General features: G+C 48.9%; 3 non-coding genes across 3 annotated transcripts; 2 read left to right on the forward strand and 1 right to left on the reverse strand.

The window, feature by feature from the left end:
- The first annotated feature begins 221 nt into the window (after positions 1 to 221).
- TRNAC-GCA (transfer RNA cysteine (anticodon GCA)) lies at positions 222 to 293 on the forward strand. Its single transcript has one exon. It is a non-coding gene; the product is annotated as a tRNA-Cys (tRNA).
- A 3,264-nt stretch (positions 294 to 3,557) lies between these two features.
- On the forward strand, positions 3,558 to 3,629 carry TRNAC-GCA (transfer RNA cysteine (anticodon GCA)). Its single transcript has one exon. It is a non-coding gene; the product is annotated as a tRNA-Cys (tRNA).
- Positions 3,630 to 11,867: 8,238 nt separating this feature from the next.
- TRNAC-GCA (transfer RNA cysteine (anticodon GCA)) lies at positions 11,868 to 11,939 on the reverse strand. Its single transcript has one exon. It is a non-coding gene; the product is annotated as a tRNA-Cys (tRNA).
- Between the last annotated feature and the right edge of the window lie 610 nt (positions 11,940 to 12,549).

Raw genomic sequence — 12,549 nt, forward strand, 5'->3', positions numbered from 1 at the left:
ACAAACAGCTGACATTCAGTCTGTAGAGGAATCGTCCAACAAGAAGTAAGCACTTTTGTGGGAAATGAAAGGGAGGTTGGTGACCAGAGGGCGTCGCTGAGGGATGCAGTTCTGCAGGTTCTCACCAGCTCGCCGAGAATGGCTGATAATTGCAGTGTACAGCATACCTGGATATTGAGACATACTGAAATGATGCAAGTTAAGAACCTAGAATCTGTGGTGGGGGTATAGCTCAGGGGTAGAGCATTTGACTGCAGATCAAGAGGTCCCCGGTTCAAATCCGGGTGCCCCCTGTCAGTTTTCTTTCCATCCTGAATCCACACAGGTGGTCACTGTAGACCTCCTCAGTACCGACACCGGCCCCTTGTTAGGTAGCTCTCTAAATTTGGCTACTTTCCTCTAGAGAGGCTTAGCAGACAGGACAGGAGAGGGGAGAAAAGGTAGGAAAGATCATCTTCTGACTCAGGAAATGGTTGGAAGTTTTCCTCATCCAGAATTAGAGGTTTTGTCTTGATCCGAGGAGAAACGTGAGTGCTAGGTCAGTTCTCCCATTTACTATTTCTCTTTTCAAGTGAGTTAATAGGCAGGAAGGTCCAGGGAGCCGACTGAATTAGCAGTTGTGCCCCAGAGACCCTAAGGAGGGATCTGGATACCCTTTATTTAAAAAACAACACATACTCTGCTCTTCCTCCCACCTCTTCCTACCCTGCAAGCACTAGCCAATCGGACAGACACGTTTGGGGGAAGACGATACTGGGTGATTCTAAAGGGCATTTTGCCTAAACGTGTATGATTATCAAAGCCAGTGCCCTTTGCAGGGGCCTGAGAAGCTGCCAGGTGGGCAAGGAGGGAGAGGGTGGGAAGGAGACCTGGTGGGAAAGGTGTTCATCTGCCATGGGGCAGACCCCCGGCTTCGTGGAAGGCCACGAATACCCAGGTGGCTGGCTGAGTTACAGATCCAGATAGCATTATGGGTGGAAAGATGCTTTTTAGATAATAACAGCTCATAGGTACATCATTTAAACATGGATCATGGGGCCTCTGATTCATAATCCAGGTAGTCCTACCTGCTATCACTTTTAAAAAAATTAATAGACATTGTTTTTTAGAGCAGTTTTAGGTTTACAGAAAAATGGAGCAGAAAGTATAGAGAGTTCCCCTCTACCCCTCACCTCAGCTGCCGCCTCCCGGTTGCCCCATCATTAACATTTTACGATAGTGTGACATTTGATAAAAATGGTGAATGAATATTGATACATTATTATGAACCGAAGTCCATGGTTTACATTAAGGTTCATGCTTTGTGTTGTACAGTTTTGTAGAGTTTTGTGGGTTTTTGGCAAATGCATAACGTCATGTACCCACAATTGAAATACCACACAGAATAGTTTCACTGCCCTAAAAATTCCCCCTGCTATACATATGAGGAATAACCCCCTCTGTGTACCTGCCTGCCAGCCTCTCTCCCTCCGCAACAAATCCCTAGCAACCACTGATCCTGGAGCGTGCAGTGTCTGCGCCTGGAGGACGTAGGAGCCAGACCTCTGGGCAGAGGCAAGCCGAGGCTGGCAGGCAGGTACACAGAGGGGGTTGGGGGCCTGGGAGTGGGGTTGGGGGTCGGGTATGGAGGTGGTCACCAGCCCAGCGAGGTCACCGAGGGACTTCATTCTCTGGGCGTGTGCCTGGGGCAGAGCACACCAGGTGTCCTTACACACCTGCACCACCGCCCAACCTGCAACAGGAGCCAGAGCGAGAAGACCCCTTTCTCCTGCAGTGTCCCTCCTGCGCCCTCTACTGACAACTGTTAACATTGCGCTCACTTAAAGGAGAAATGCTTAAAGAATCCAGTCCGTTATCCCACAGCAGGTACAGAAGGGTGAATTTGGAGCTACCAGTCAATAAATTGATAACTGGCACGCCATGTGATGTGTTTGGGCCAACAGGATGTTGGTAGATATGATACAAGCAGGGCCTTGAGATCTACTTGCAAGGTTGGGCTTACCCTCTGGGACTTCCACTCTTACCCTGAGATGTGCTGGCCCAGTAAGGTTCTCTCCTTCAGCCTGGGCCCCAACATGAACACACAAGGCCCAGCCCTGAGCCCAATTCACTGAGAGGAGCTAAGGCCAACTAGACCCACAGCTTGAGGCCCACCCACCCGGCCAAGCCCAGCCTAGACCAGCCAATTCAAATTCAACCTGCAAACCCATGGGCGTGACAATAAATGCTTATCATTGTGTGTTAGTGGGGGGGGGGGGGCTTGTTATGCAACATTATTGTGAATAAGACTGGCAGATACTGAAATCGGTATCTAGGAGGAGGCTCTGGCTGTGCCCTAATGTAGAAGGGAGCATGGTAGTTTCTTTTGCATACCCATGTGCTTCCTATTTTGTTCAGTCTTTGAATGTAGATGTTTATTGAGGTAAGTCTGTTCCTGTACTGTCACTGGATTTGGCATATGTGAGGGGTGGATAACTTATCTTTTAAGTTCATATGTTTCCAGATCAAGGGATCTTATGTAGATCCTGGACTCTGACTGCCTGAGGCTCTGGGGACTTGGGATAAAGCTGAGTATATTTTGCACGTGGGAGAGATGTAAATAATTATGACCGAGAGGGCAGACCGTGATAGATTAAACAGTTAGCCCCCGCTCTTCACTTATTCTATCTGTGCCCTTTGCCACAAGACTTTTCAGATCCTCCCATTAGAAGTGGGACATATTTCCCTGCCTTTGATATACGGCTTGGTCCTGTGACTGGCTTTGACTGATGGGATGTTAGCTCACGTGATACAAGCAGAGGCCTGCAACCTGCTTGCACTGTTGGGCTCGCCTTTTTGAGTTTCTGCCATTGCCCATAAATCTCTCTCATTCCCACTTCATCACTTTTCCATGCTTTGCATCCTCTCTTTAGGTTGCTTTTTGCATCTGACACTGGAAGGATGCAGCAAATGGAGAGGGAAGAGGAAGAAGAGAAGAGATAAAGGAGGCGGTTCTTCTCCTGCCCGATATGTTTAGTGCAAAGAGGCCCTTAAGCATAGCTGTGGATTCTGGCTGTGACTTGGTCATTAATCTGTTGTGTTTTGTTTGGGCATGATTTTAATTACTACTGTCATTTTTGTCAGATCTGTACCATGAAGATTAAATCAATAGCTCCAAAGCTATCTGTGAGTCAGAATCATTAGGAGCTTGTTAGAGGCACACACTGTCCCCTCGTCCCCTTCCCAGAGAGTCTGGTTTAGGGATTCTCAGGTGGGGCCCAAGAGCACTTACCTTTGCCCAGCCCTGCCTTTTCCACTGTAACCTCAAAGAGTCTGTTGAGTAGCCAATGCTTCGAGTCCTGTTCTTCTAGGTGGGTCGGAAGGGTGTTCCAGCTGCAAACCTCAGTGAGTTCAACACCAGTGCCTTCAGCCAGGGGAAGGGGGTGGGCACAGTGAGAAGAGCATCCCTTTGCAGGGGTGTGGGATGGAAGAGCAGTAGCAAGTACACGTCTCAAAACGTGACACCCAGGGTGTGGCTCTGCAGGTTTAGGGTGCTTATTAAACATAGGTGAGTAGGTGGAGGTATAGCTCAGGGGTAGAGCATTTGACTGCAGATCAAGAGGTCCCTGGTTCAAGCCCAGGCGCCCCCTGCCCAAACTTGCTTTTACTCACTGAACACAAGGTTCTACCTCCAGCTTTCTCCACCACACTGATTCAGCCTGCAAAGGGAAGAAGCAGTGCAAGTCTTCACCAGAACCCCTCCCCTGACACCTGCAGCTCTAGATGAACCCGATTTCTTCAAGGAGGAGTCAGTTCTCATAGGTCCTGTAGTGAACGTTTATTCCCTTTTCTTTTTTCCTTTTTTGCCCAGCATGTGAATCCTTTTAACTCCTTTTCTGGGGAATTCACAATTGTCTCAGTCTTGGAGGGAGACAGGAACCTGTCTGTGGCTGAGGTAGACAAAAATGCCAGGAGAAAGAGAGAGATTGATTTTCTTTTAATTTTATTTTATTTATTTATTATATGGCAAGTTCTTATTAGTTATCTCTTTTATACATATTAGTGTATATATGTCAATCCCAATCTCCCAACCCATCCCCCCACCACCCCCGCCCCACCACTTTCCCCGCTTGGTGTCCATACGTTTGTTGAGAGAGACTGATTTGAAGGAATCGGCTCACATGACATTGAGGGCTCTGGCAAGTCTTAATCTTGCAGGTCAGCAGGCTGGAGACCCAGGGAAGAGTTGACATTGCAGTTTGAGTCCGAAGGCTGTCTGGAGGCAGAATTCCCTATTTCTCAGGGGACTTCAGTCTTTTTCTCTCAAGGCTTTCAACTGATTGCATGGGGCCCGTCCACATTATGGAGGGTCATCTGCTTTACTCAGAGTCTACCGATGTAAATGGAAATCACATCTAAAAAAACATCTTCATGGCAACATCTAGATTAGGATTTGACCGAATATCTGGGTACCAGAGCCTAAACAAGTTGACACATAAAATTAACCAGCACAGTTGGTAATGCCTTAAGCTTGGCCAACTATAGGCCCATCAATAAGACTATGAATGTAGAATAAATCACACCTAGAAGTAGGAGAACTTGGAATTCATTCTGGAGGTGGCAGAGGTGTGGCAAGGACAGTGAGACCATTGGCTGCAGCCAGTATCCATGGTGGTGGCAACAATGGCTCCCTTACCAGGACCTGCTGAAATCCTGCCCACTTTATGAGCATTTTATAAGGGAAGATCTTCTGGCCTCCTTTCAGTGCTCTGAGCTCCTTGCCATCCTGGCAAGACTGCCTTCTGTGTTTCCCTTAGCCTGGGATGGCCTCTTCTTTAATCAAAGTGTCCTGATTGGTACCAGGAATGAGTAATAGGAAAAAGACCCTCAGAGAAAAGACGGGAATGTGGTTTGATCCTGGCCTTATTGGACCTGAAGATAATGAAAATCTAGGTAGTTGAGGGGATGCAAATCTAGGAGCCCATATGATATAGTAGAAAAAGCTGAGTGAATATTTGCCTCCTGTTTCCAAGGGATCAAGTCGAGTTCCCATGGAATACTAGAAGTGGCTTCAGGCCTGGATGGCTGATCCTAGCAGTTTAGTAACTAGTTTTTGTTTGTTTGTTTGCGGGTACGCGGCCTCACAGTTGTGGCCTCTTCCGTTGCGGAGCACAGGCTCCGGACGCGCAGGCTCAGCGGCCATGGCTCACAGGCCCAGCCACCTCGCGGCATGTGGGATCTTCCCAGACGGGGGCACGAACCCGTGTCCTCTACATCAGCAGGCGGACTCTCAACCACTGCACCACCAGGGAAGCCCATCCTAGCAGTTTAAAAGAAAGTTAATCATAAGCTCAAGTGTCACTCTGTATGGAGTGAAACCCGGGACTTTCTCTGACTGTATTGGGATCATCTCTTACCTCCAGTCACACAACCTGAAATAGCTGAAAACGGAAGTTGATCCTGAGGGTTGCCAAACGTTAATGTCAGTGGAATCTACAGCTTTCAGCAGTCTCCTTGCTGAAAATAGGTCTGTGGTTAAGAAAGGGTGGGACTTCAGGAATTACAGTGTGGATGTAGATATAGATCAGATACAGAGTAGATACAGGGTGGGAAGGAGGGAGCCTCGGTACCAACTACAAGCCATGGCTTTACGAGCAGTGCCTTCAGCCTGGAATCCGAGAAGGCTGCAAGATAGTGGGGAAAAGAGGTGGTGGGGCACCCAAGGGAGCAGCCTGTGGGAAGGAGAGGCGAGTTATCGGACACAAGAGGGTTCGTTAGCAGTGAGATCAGTCAGCCAGATCTACAGAGATGAGACCATGCAGTGTTTATCAAACCTGACTATACATTCAAACTATTTGAGAACTTGTTAAAAATTCAGATTCCCTGGGGATCCTGATACACTACATCTGACGGGCACAGCCTCCTGTTAATCCCTCCTAAACTCCAAAGACTGAGAGACAACCAAAGTTTATGGGAACCACTCTTCACGATGATGCTAAAGACACTTCCAGCTGTAGATACCAAAGCTGGTGCCTCCAGCCAGGGAGCAACGTTAAACCATTGGCAGCTCGATATTGGCCATGGTGGGAGTATTTGCAACTTGGCAAATGCTACAAATCAGACACTACTGATTGTCCTTTCTTTCTCCTTGAGCTGATTTACCAGCGTTTCCCTCTGTAAGGCTACAGGCATAGATAGCTGCCAGGTCTGGGGGCTGCGGGAAACGGAGCAGGGAGACAGGAGGGGCCAATTCACCAGGGCACACCCGACAAGCAAGCAGAGGTCTTAGTGTTGAAGTTCAGGACTTGGTCCAGGAGATGAAATGCGTTCATCGGATGAAATTCGTTCTTCTTACTCAGGAAAGCAGGTCATGCCATCCCAGGTTCAAATCCGGGCTCTGAGTGTTGCGATTCCAGTTTCCTTTCACAGGCTGATCTACAGGAAGATCAGATCAGATCTACAGGAAGGCTCCTCTGCGCTCCTGCAGCCCCAGGTGACTTCCATAATCCATATCCCCACTCACGTGGGCTGTGGGGAACGTTTTCTTTTATTGACGCACAGCATCTGAACCCTATCACATGTTTGGGGAATATGCAATTACATGAATTTTACTGAAAGGCATACCCTCATTTCTTACTCCATAAGCCAAAAATACTAGACACTTGGTCTCCCACTGTCTGGTAGTGAGGACTCGGGCGAGTGCCCTCAGCATAGCCACCGCAGACTTCGGACATTGAGTGAAACACAGAAGCAGGAGGAGTTGAGATTTCCGTCTGGTGACATGGATGTGGCATCGGCTCCGGCCTTACCCTTCTTCACAGACTGGGCCTCTGTGCAATCTTGGTTCCCCTCGGAGTCCATCAAGTGTCTACACCTCTTTCCCTTCGGTGTCATGAACTACCTGACAAGTGCTGCCTCATCTGTTTCAAAATTAGTTTCTGGTTTTGCACCCAAATTTCCTACCTGGTACATAAATTGGGGTTAGGAGTGGGTTTCAGGCAACACAGCCTCATGAAAATGGTATTAATTACCCAGACTAGTTAAAACTACAGTTAGGGGAAATCCAATTAGTTCTTCAGGCCTGGGAATCTGTCATAACTTATATTCCACCCTGGCACGATGGGAAAGTAAATTATCGCTAGTGGCCATCAGGAATGCAGTGCCTATGGGGTAAGGCTTCCGGATACCTTTGTGCTTCTTATCATTGAACTGGAAGCTGACTGATGCTAAAGGCACCAAAGTAGTCTAGAAAAACAATGAAAATCCCAATGAGAAGAATCAAAATCTCTTCTCTCTAGCAGCCATATGATTTAGCAGAAAACCAAAGGCAGTGTTTGATGCTGCAAGACTGCTGAATGACAACGTCAGTTTAATTCACAGCCTCCCCGGTGTGAAAGCTTAGGGCTCTGATGTGGAAAGAGTGAGATCCCAGAGTCGTCATGAGGCTTCACGAGAAGATTTGTAGAACCCCGAAAATACCTCACCACAACAACTTCGGAACCTCCTTTGCCAGCTGAAGAAGCCCCTCCTTCTCTCCTGTGGATATGGTTCCTGCTTTACCTCCTCTCTCACCTCACCCCCCGCCCCGCCTCCTCTTTTTCTTTTGAGCTATAACTTGAGAAAATCCCACTGGAGAGCCAATTAAAAAGTCCCCCTTGCCGGTGAAGGCTTAAACGCAAAAATAATCACAAGACTCGGCTGATTTATAACAACAAAAGTCTAGGGAATGTGTGTGGAAATGAATTCTTGACGGCTTTTGGACGAGAAGGAAATATCTAGCGTTAAACTCTGCCGAACTCTGGATCCAGTGTTCTACTTTGAAGCGTTGTCATAATTTTGATTGTTTGCTCAACTCGTTCATCAAAACCAGGAATCAAAGTTGTTCAAGGATAGATGAAATGGAGACGCCAGAAAATTCTTGAAGACCAAATCTAAAGACTTTAAGGGATTGGAAAGGTGGCATGTACTGATGAGGCGTGACATGCCCCCACTCTCACCACAAAGCTTCAACCAACACAAGGGTTAGAAGACAGCCCCAACCATACAACCTTAAAAATGCATTATTTACCAGAGTTTTCGCATCTTTGAAAACCATTTGCATCACGTGTCTTTGTAGACTGGGAATGTTGGTGAGAGATGCTGTCATTGAGATACGTTCTCTAATTTGAATTAAGGATGGAGGTTCTTAGTGGAAGGGGCTAAAGTGTGCCCTTGATCACCACACCACACGCTGGCGGGAAGTGACTGCCTTGACAGCCTGTAGGTCCACAGCCTTGATCCAAAGGGTCCCTGTGGAGTTCTTAGGACCTACCCAGAATGCACATCTCTGCAGTTCATTTTTCCATTTTCACAAACAACACTGCGATGCCCAACCATGTACATGCATCTTTGCACACCCATATGAATAAAACAAAGGCATGAATTTGTCTTTTGATTACCCAATAGCCTTCCAGCAAAGATACATCAATTACGTTCCCACCAGCCCTGTTTGGAAAGTACCCACCAACTTTTTAAGAATTACAGTAATTTTGGCACGAAAGAAAGACCAATGCAGGCATATGCGTGCTGTTACATCCCCAGTTCTTATCTTTACAGAACAGGACGGAGAACATTGTTAAGGGAGAAATGCAGCCTGAATAGGATGACAACTGAAAGTAGCTGGAAATTGACTCAACCACCATAGCAGCAAAAGTTGGATCCCCCAGCCTAGGGCTATATATTATTAAGTTTGGAAGAAGAGAAACCAGACTGTTACCAGCAGTTAGTTTACTTGTGAGATTAATTTTTATTTTCTTCCTGATGCTTAATTGTGTTTTTTAATTTTTCTATATGTTTTTTAGTCAACAAATGTTTGTTGAAAATCTGTAATGTACTCAACAACAGGCAAGGCACTGACGCGAGGTATTCTTAAAAGAAGCAAATGTTTCCTTTCCTCCCGCCCCCCTCCTCCTCTCCTTCTTCCTCCTTCTTCTTCTTTTCACCATACAGAACTTATCCGTGTTATAAGAATAATCGAGTCCCTTTCCTAACAGGACTTTTCCAGGGTCCTCCACGGCCCCCTGGGTGGCAGCCATCCGATGTTTTAGCTGTTAAGAAGGGTCAGGTAGTGACATCACCGCCACGTATCTGCCGGAGGAAAGGAGCCCATCCTTCAGTGGGGGGTGGTCTGTTCTGCTGTAGGGCAAGGCTTGGCAAGGAGGGTCCCAAAGGGCCAGGCTTGGCACCGCTGCAGCTGTGCCCACCTGCTGGTCTGGGGCCTCCTGCGGGAACCGGGGCTGCATTTGGGCCTCGCGTGGAGGCTGCAGTCTTTGTGGCCAAATACCTGCCCTGGTGTCCACCAAGTCTCTGGAGACTCTGCCAAGGTCATGGGCTTGAGGGGAAAAGACCACAGAGGATGAGCTGGTAGAGGGACCCAAAGTCCCTGCCGTGTTTCTAGAGGGGACGGTGAGGTGGCCCCAGGTGGGCGCTGAGGGAGGGAAACCTCAGAGGAGGCTTCTGGGTTCCCACAAGGCACAGGGGAGCATGAGGTCATAGCCAGAAAAGGGTGAGTTTGCAGTGAGACCTGTCTGCCAGGTGCCCAGGGGCAGACTAGGGGTGACTAGGAATGCCAGTGTGCTCTTGCTGGGGGGGTGGGTGGCACGCACTGGTGAACAGTACTAGACCACACGCCCCCCAGGGAGGAGCTACAGCTCTGCAGATCAGGAGGTCCCTGGTTCAAATCCCAGTGCCCCCTAATGAGCCTCCTTTTATCCCCTGAAACAGCTGCTGTCCCCCACACTGAAATCTCTAGGAGGACAGAAGAGAGAAGAGGTGGGCTCAGGACCCCTTGGTCACAGCCCTTCCTTTGTCACAAACCCAGATGGTTTGGTCCGTCACCCAACCCCACTGTGCTGGTCAGTCCCTTTCTCGTGGCTTCAGGTGGACTTTTGAATTATTCCTTGTCAGCCCAGCACTGGAACGTCCTTCTTCTGTTTTAGCAGAAGAAGCTTCTGGGCACTCAAATGGGGGCCCAGTAGGAAAAGGAGCTTATGGTCAGGAGAGGGTGGGTCAGCCAGGCCATGGGGCCAACCAGGGAGAAACGGAAATGACTGGGGTGCTGGAGGACCCCTCCCTGGAGAGGCCACAACCATGAGATGCTGTCACTTAGGAAAGGGTTTGAAGCGGGCTCCTGGAGCAGGGGAGGAGCCTCTGACTGCAGGTGAACAGGTGTGTGGTTCAGATTTTCAGGCCCCTGCAAGCTTATCTCATTTAGTACCAGACATCGGGTAGAAACCTTTCAGGTCATCTCTTGGGAAGGCCTATCTCCCTCCACCCAGTCAGGGCTTGGCCATGGGAGTGGGAAGCAGATGAAGCCAGCCAGGTCGTGCCTTGCCCCAGGGCTGGGGGAACAGGAAGAACCTGAGACTAGCCCTGTGGATCTGGCCCCAACCCTATTATTAATCAGGTGTGTGTGCTTGGACGTGTCTCTTAATTAAAAAGGCCATAATTTTCAACCCTATAATATGGGGCCCAGAACTAGATTGGTGGTTCCTAATTTTCACTTTCCTTTGGGATCTTCTCAGGAGTTTGTTCAAAATAGAGTCCTTTGGTCTCACTCCCAACCCTTCTAATTCAGGAGGTCCAACCTGGAGCCTTGAACTTCCTTTCCATGAAAGCCCTTCCTGCTCTCACCACCTCACCTGCCTGTGTGTGGTGGGCAGCCCAGTTGGGGGACTGAGGCCTTAGTTTAGTTCAGAGACCCTCCACCGGTACAGCCATGGCTTTTACACTGATGTCCTTGGCCCTGAATGGCTGGGCGTGGGCAGAGGCTTGTGCAGAAGGGGGTGGCGAGCAGGGATGCCTCCTGTGTGCGGTAGAGCAGGTCTCGTGGACTCATTAGACAGAGGTGCTGCACAGTGTCTGAAGGAGTTCTGAATATAATTACAGAGGTCAGAGGTCTTCATTAGGCTGGAACAATGAGATGAGCTTTTAAGGACAGATGCGTCTTACCTGTTTCTTACTTTTACGTTTTCACTGATTTGGGAATATAATTCCAGCTGCCTTTCCCTGGCCGGAGCCAATGATTCTGCATGGAGGAGAAAGAACCAAGAGGCAGGGAGTGTCAGGCCGGCCCTTCCCCCACCCCTCGCTCCTTGGCATTAGTCCCACAGAGCCAAGCAGAATCCTGTTCTTCCCCAGACCCTGGTCTGGGTCTGTGAGTCTGGAGTAGACCCAGTGGGAGCGTTAGGACCTGGGGACATGGAGCCTAAGTCCAGGGCCCCTGACCCGCAGCCCAGCATGAGGGGCTCAGGGAGCTAAGCAGCTACCCCACTGCAGGAGTACAAGGGCTCCTCTAGGCTCATCTACTTCAGGTTATAACCCGTGGGGGTGCAATGAAGACACACCAGCCCCCTCCGTGGAGAAGGTGTGGATCTGTGAAAGGTGAAATCTCTGGCTGGAGCTGAGGAAAACCCAGAGGGGTTGGAGGAAGCAGGGGTCTGTGCCTTGTAAACTTTAATTTTCCTGTAAGTCACCTGAAGGTGTATCTTTGAATTTCAGATTGGGTCTGCACTTTCTGAGGAGTTGTGAGTCAAAGAGTTTTAGTCTTTCTCTTTCTTCTCCAGGTGCCCTGGCCTAGGGAGGGGGAAACAGGTAATGCCAGACCCACTCTGGGATTAAAAGTGAGACAAGGGCTTCCCTGGTGGTGCAGTGGTTGAGAGTCCGCCTGCCGATGCAGGGGACACGGGTTCGTGCCCCGGTCCGGGAAGATCCCACATGCCACGGAGTGGCTGGGCCCGTGAGCCATGGCCGCTGAGCCTGTGCGTCCAGAGTCTGTACTCCACAACAGGAGAGGCCACAACAGTGAGAGACCTGTGTACCACAAAAAAAAAAAAAAAGTGAGACAAAGCAGGGGGCGCCCGGATTTGAACCGGGGACCTCTTGATCTGCAGTCAAATGCTCTACCCCTGAGCTACACCCCCAGACCTGACAGAGTGGTGTAATTAATGCCTTTTACCTGTGTTGACACACCCAGACTCAGTCTTGCTGGTTGGGATGTCCTGGTCAGCTCTGCTTCTTTGAACCCTGGCCTCCCACCTTCCAGGGACCAGCCTTTCTTCCCTCATCACTTCTACGTGCATCTGGCTGAGGACCCCCTGGTAGGTTGACCTTTAAAGGTGGGGAGACCTTTCAAAGCATCCAGATAATCCTCTTTGGTAATGAGTCATTGAGCATCTACTGTGTGTCAGGCACACTGGGATGGTGACATAACTGTGACTAGGCGACAGTGCCTTCTCCTGCCTGAAAGAAGGTTCAGAGCCCATGTCCAAGGGTTATTTAATGACATAGAATAATGTTCATGAGAGTTCGTCAAGTGAAAAGGCAGTTACAGAACAGTCTGTCAGGAGTTATAGATGAATTCAGCTTTTTATGTGTTTTTATGTGTTTTATGTGTTTTTATGTGTTTTTATTTCCCTTTTCAACTTTTCTATATTGAGCATGTTGCCTTTGTAAAAACAAAAACAAAGTTACGTAGGAAAAATGATACTCTAGGGAGTTCCACTTCTAGGAACGTCTAGGTATCCTTTAGAA

This window comes from Aethalodelphis obliquidens, unplaced genomic scaffold, assembly GCF_003676395.1.
Source record: "Aethalodelphis obliquidens isolate GAN/ISIS:26980383/991018 unplaced genomic scaffold, ASM367639v1 scaffold5, whole genome shotgun sequence".
In the NCBI taxonomy this organism is placed as follows: Eukaryota; Metazoa; Chordata; class Mammalia; order Artiodactyla; family Delphinidae; genus Aethalodelphis; species Aethalodelphis obliquidens.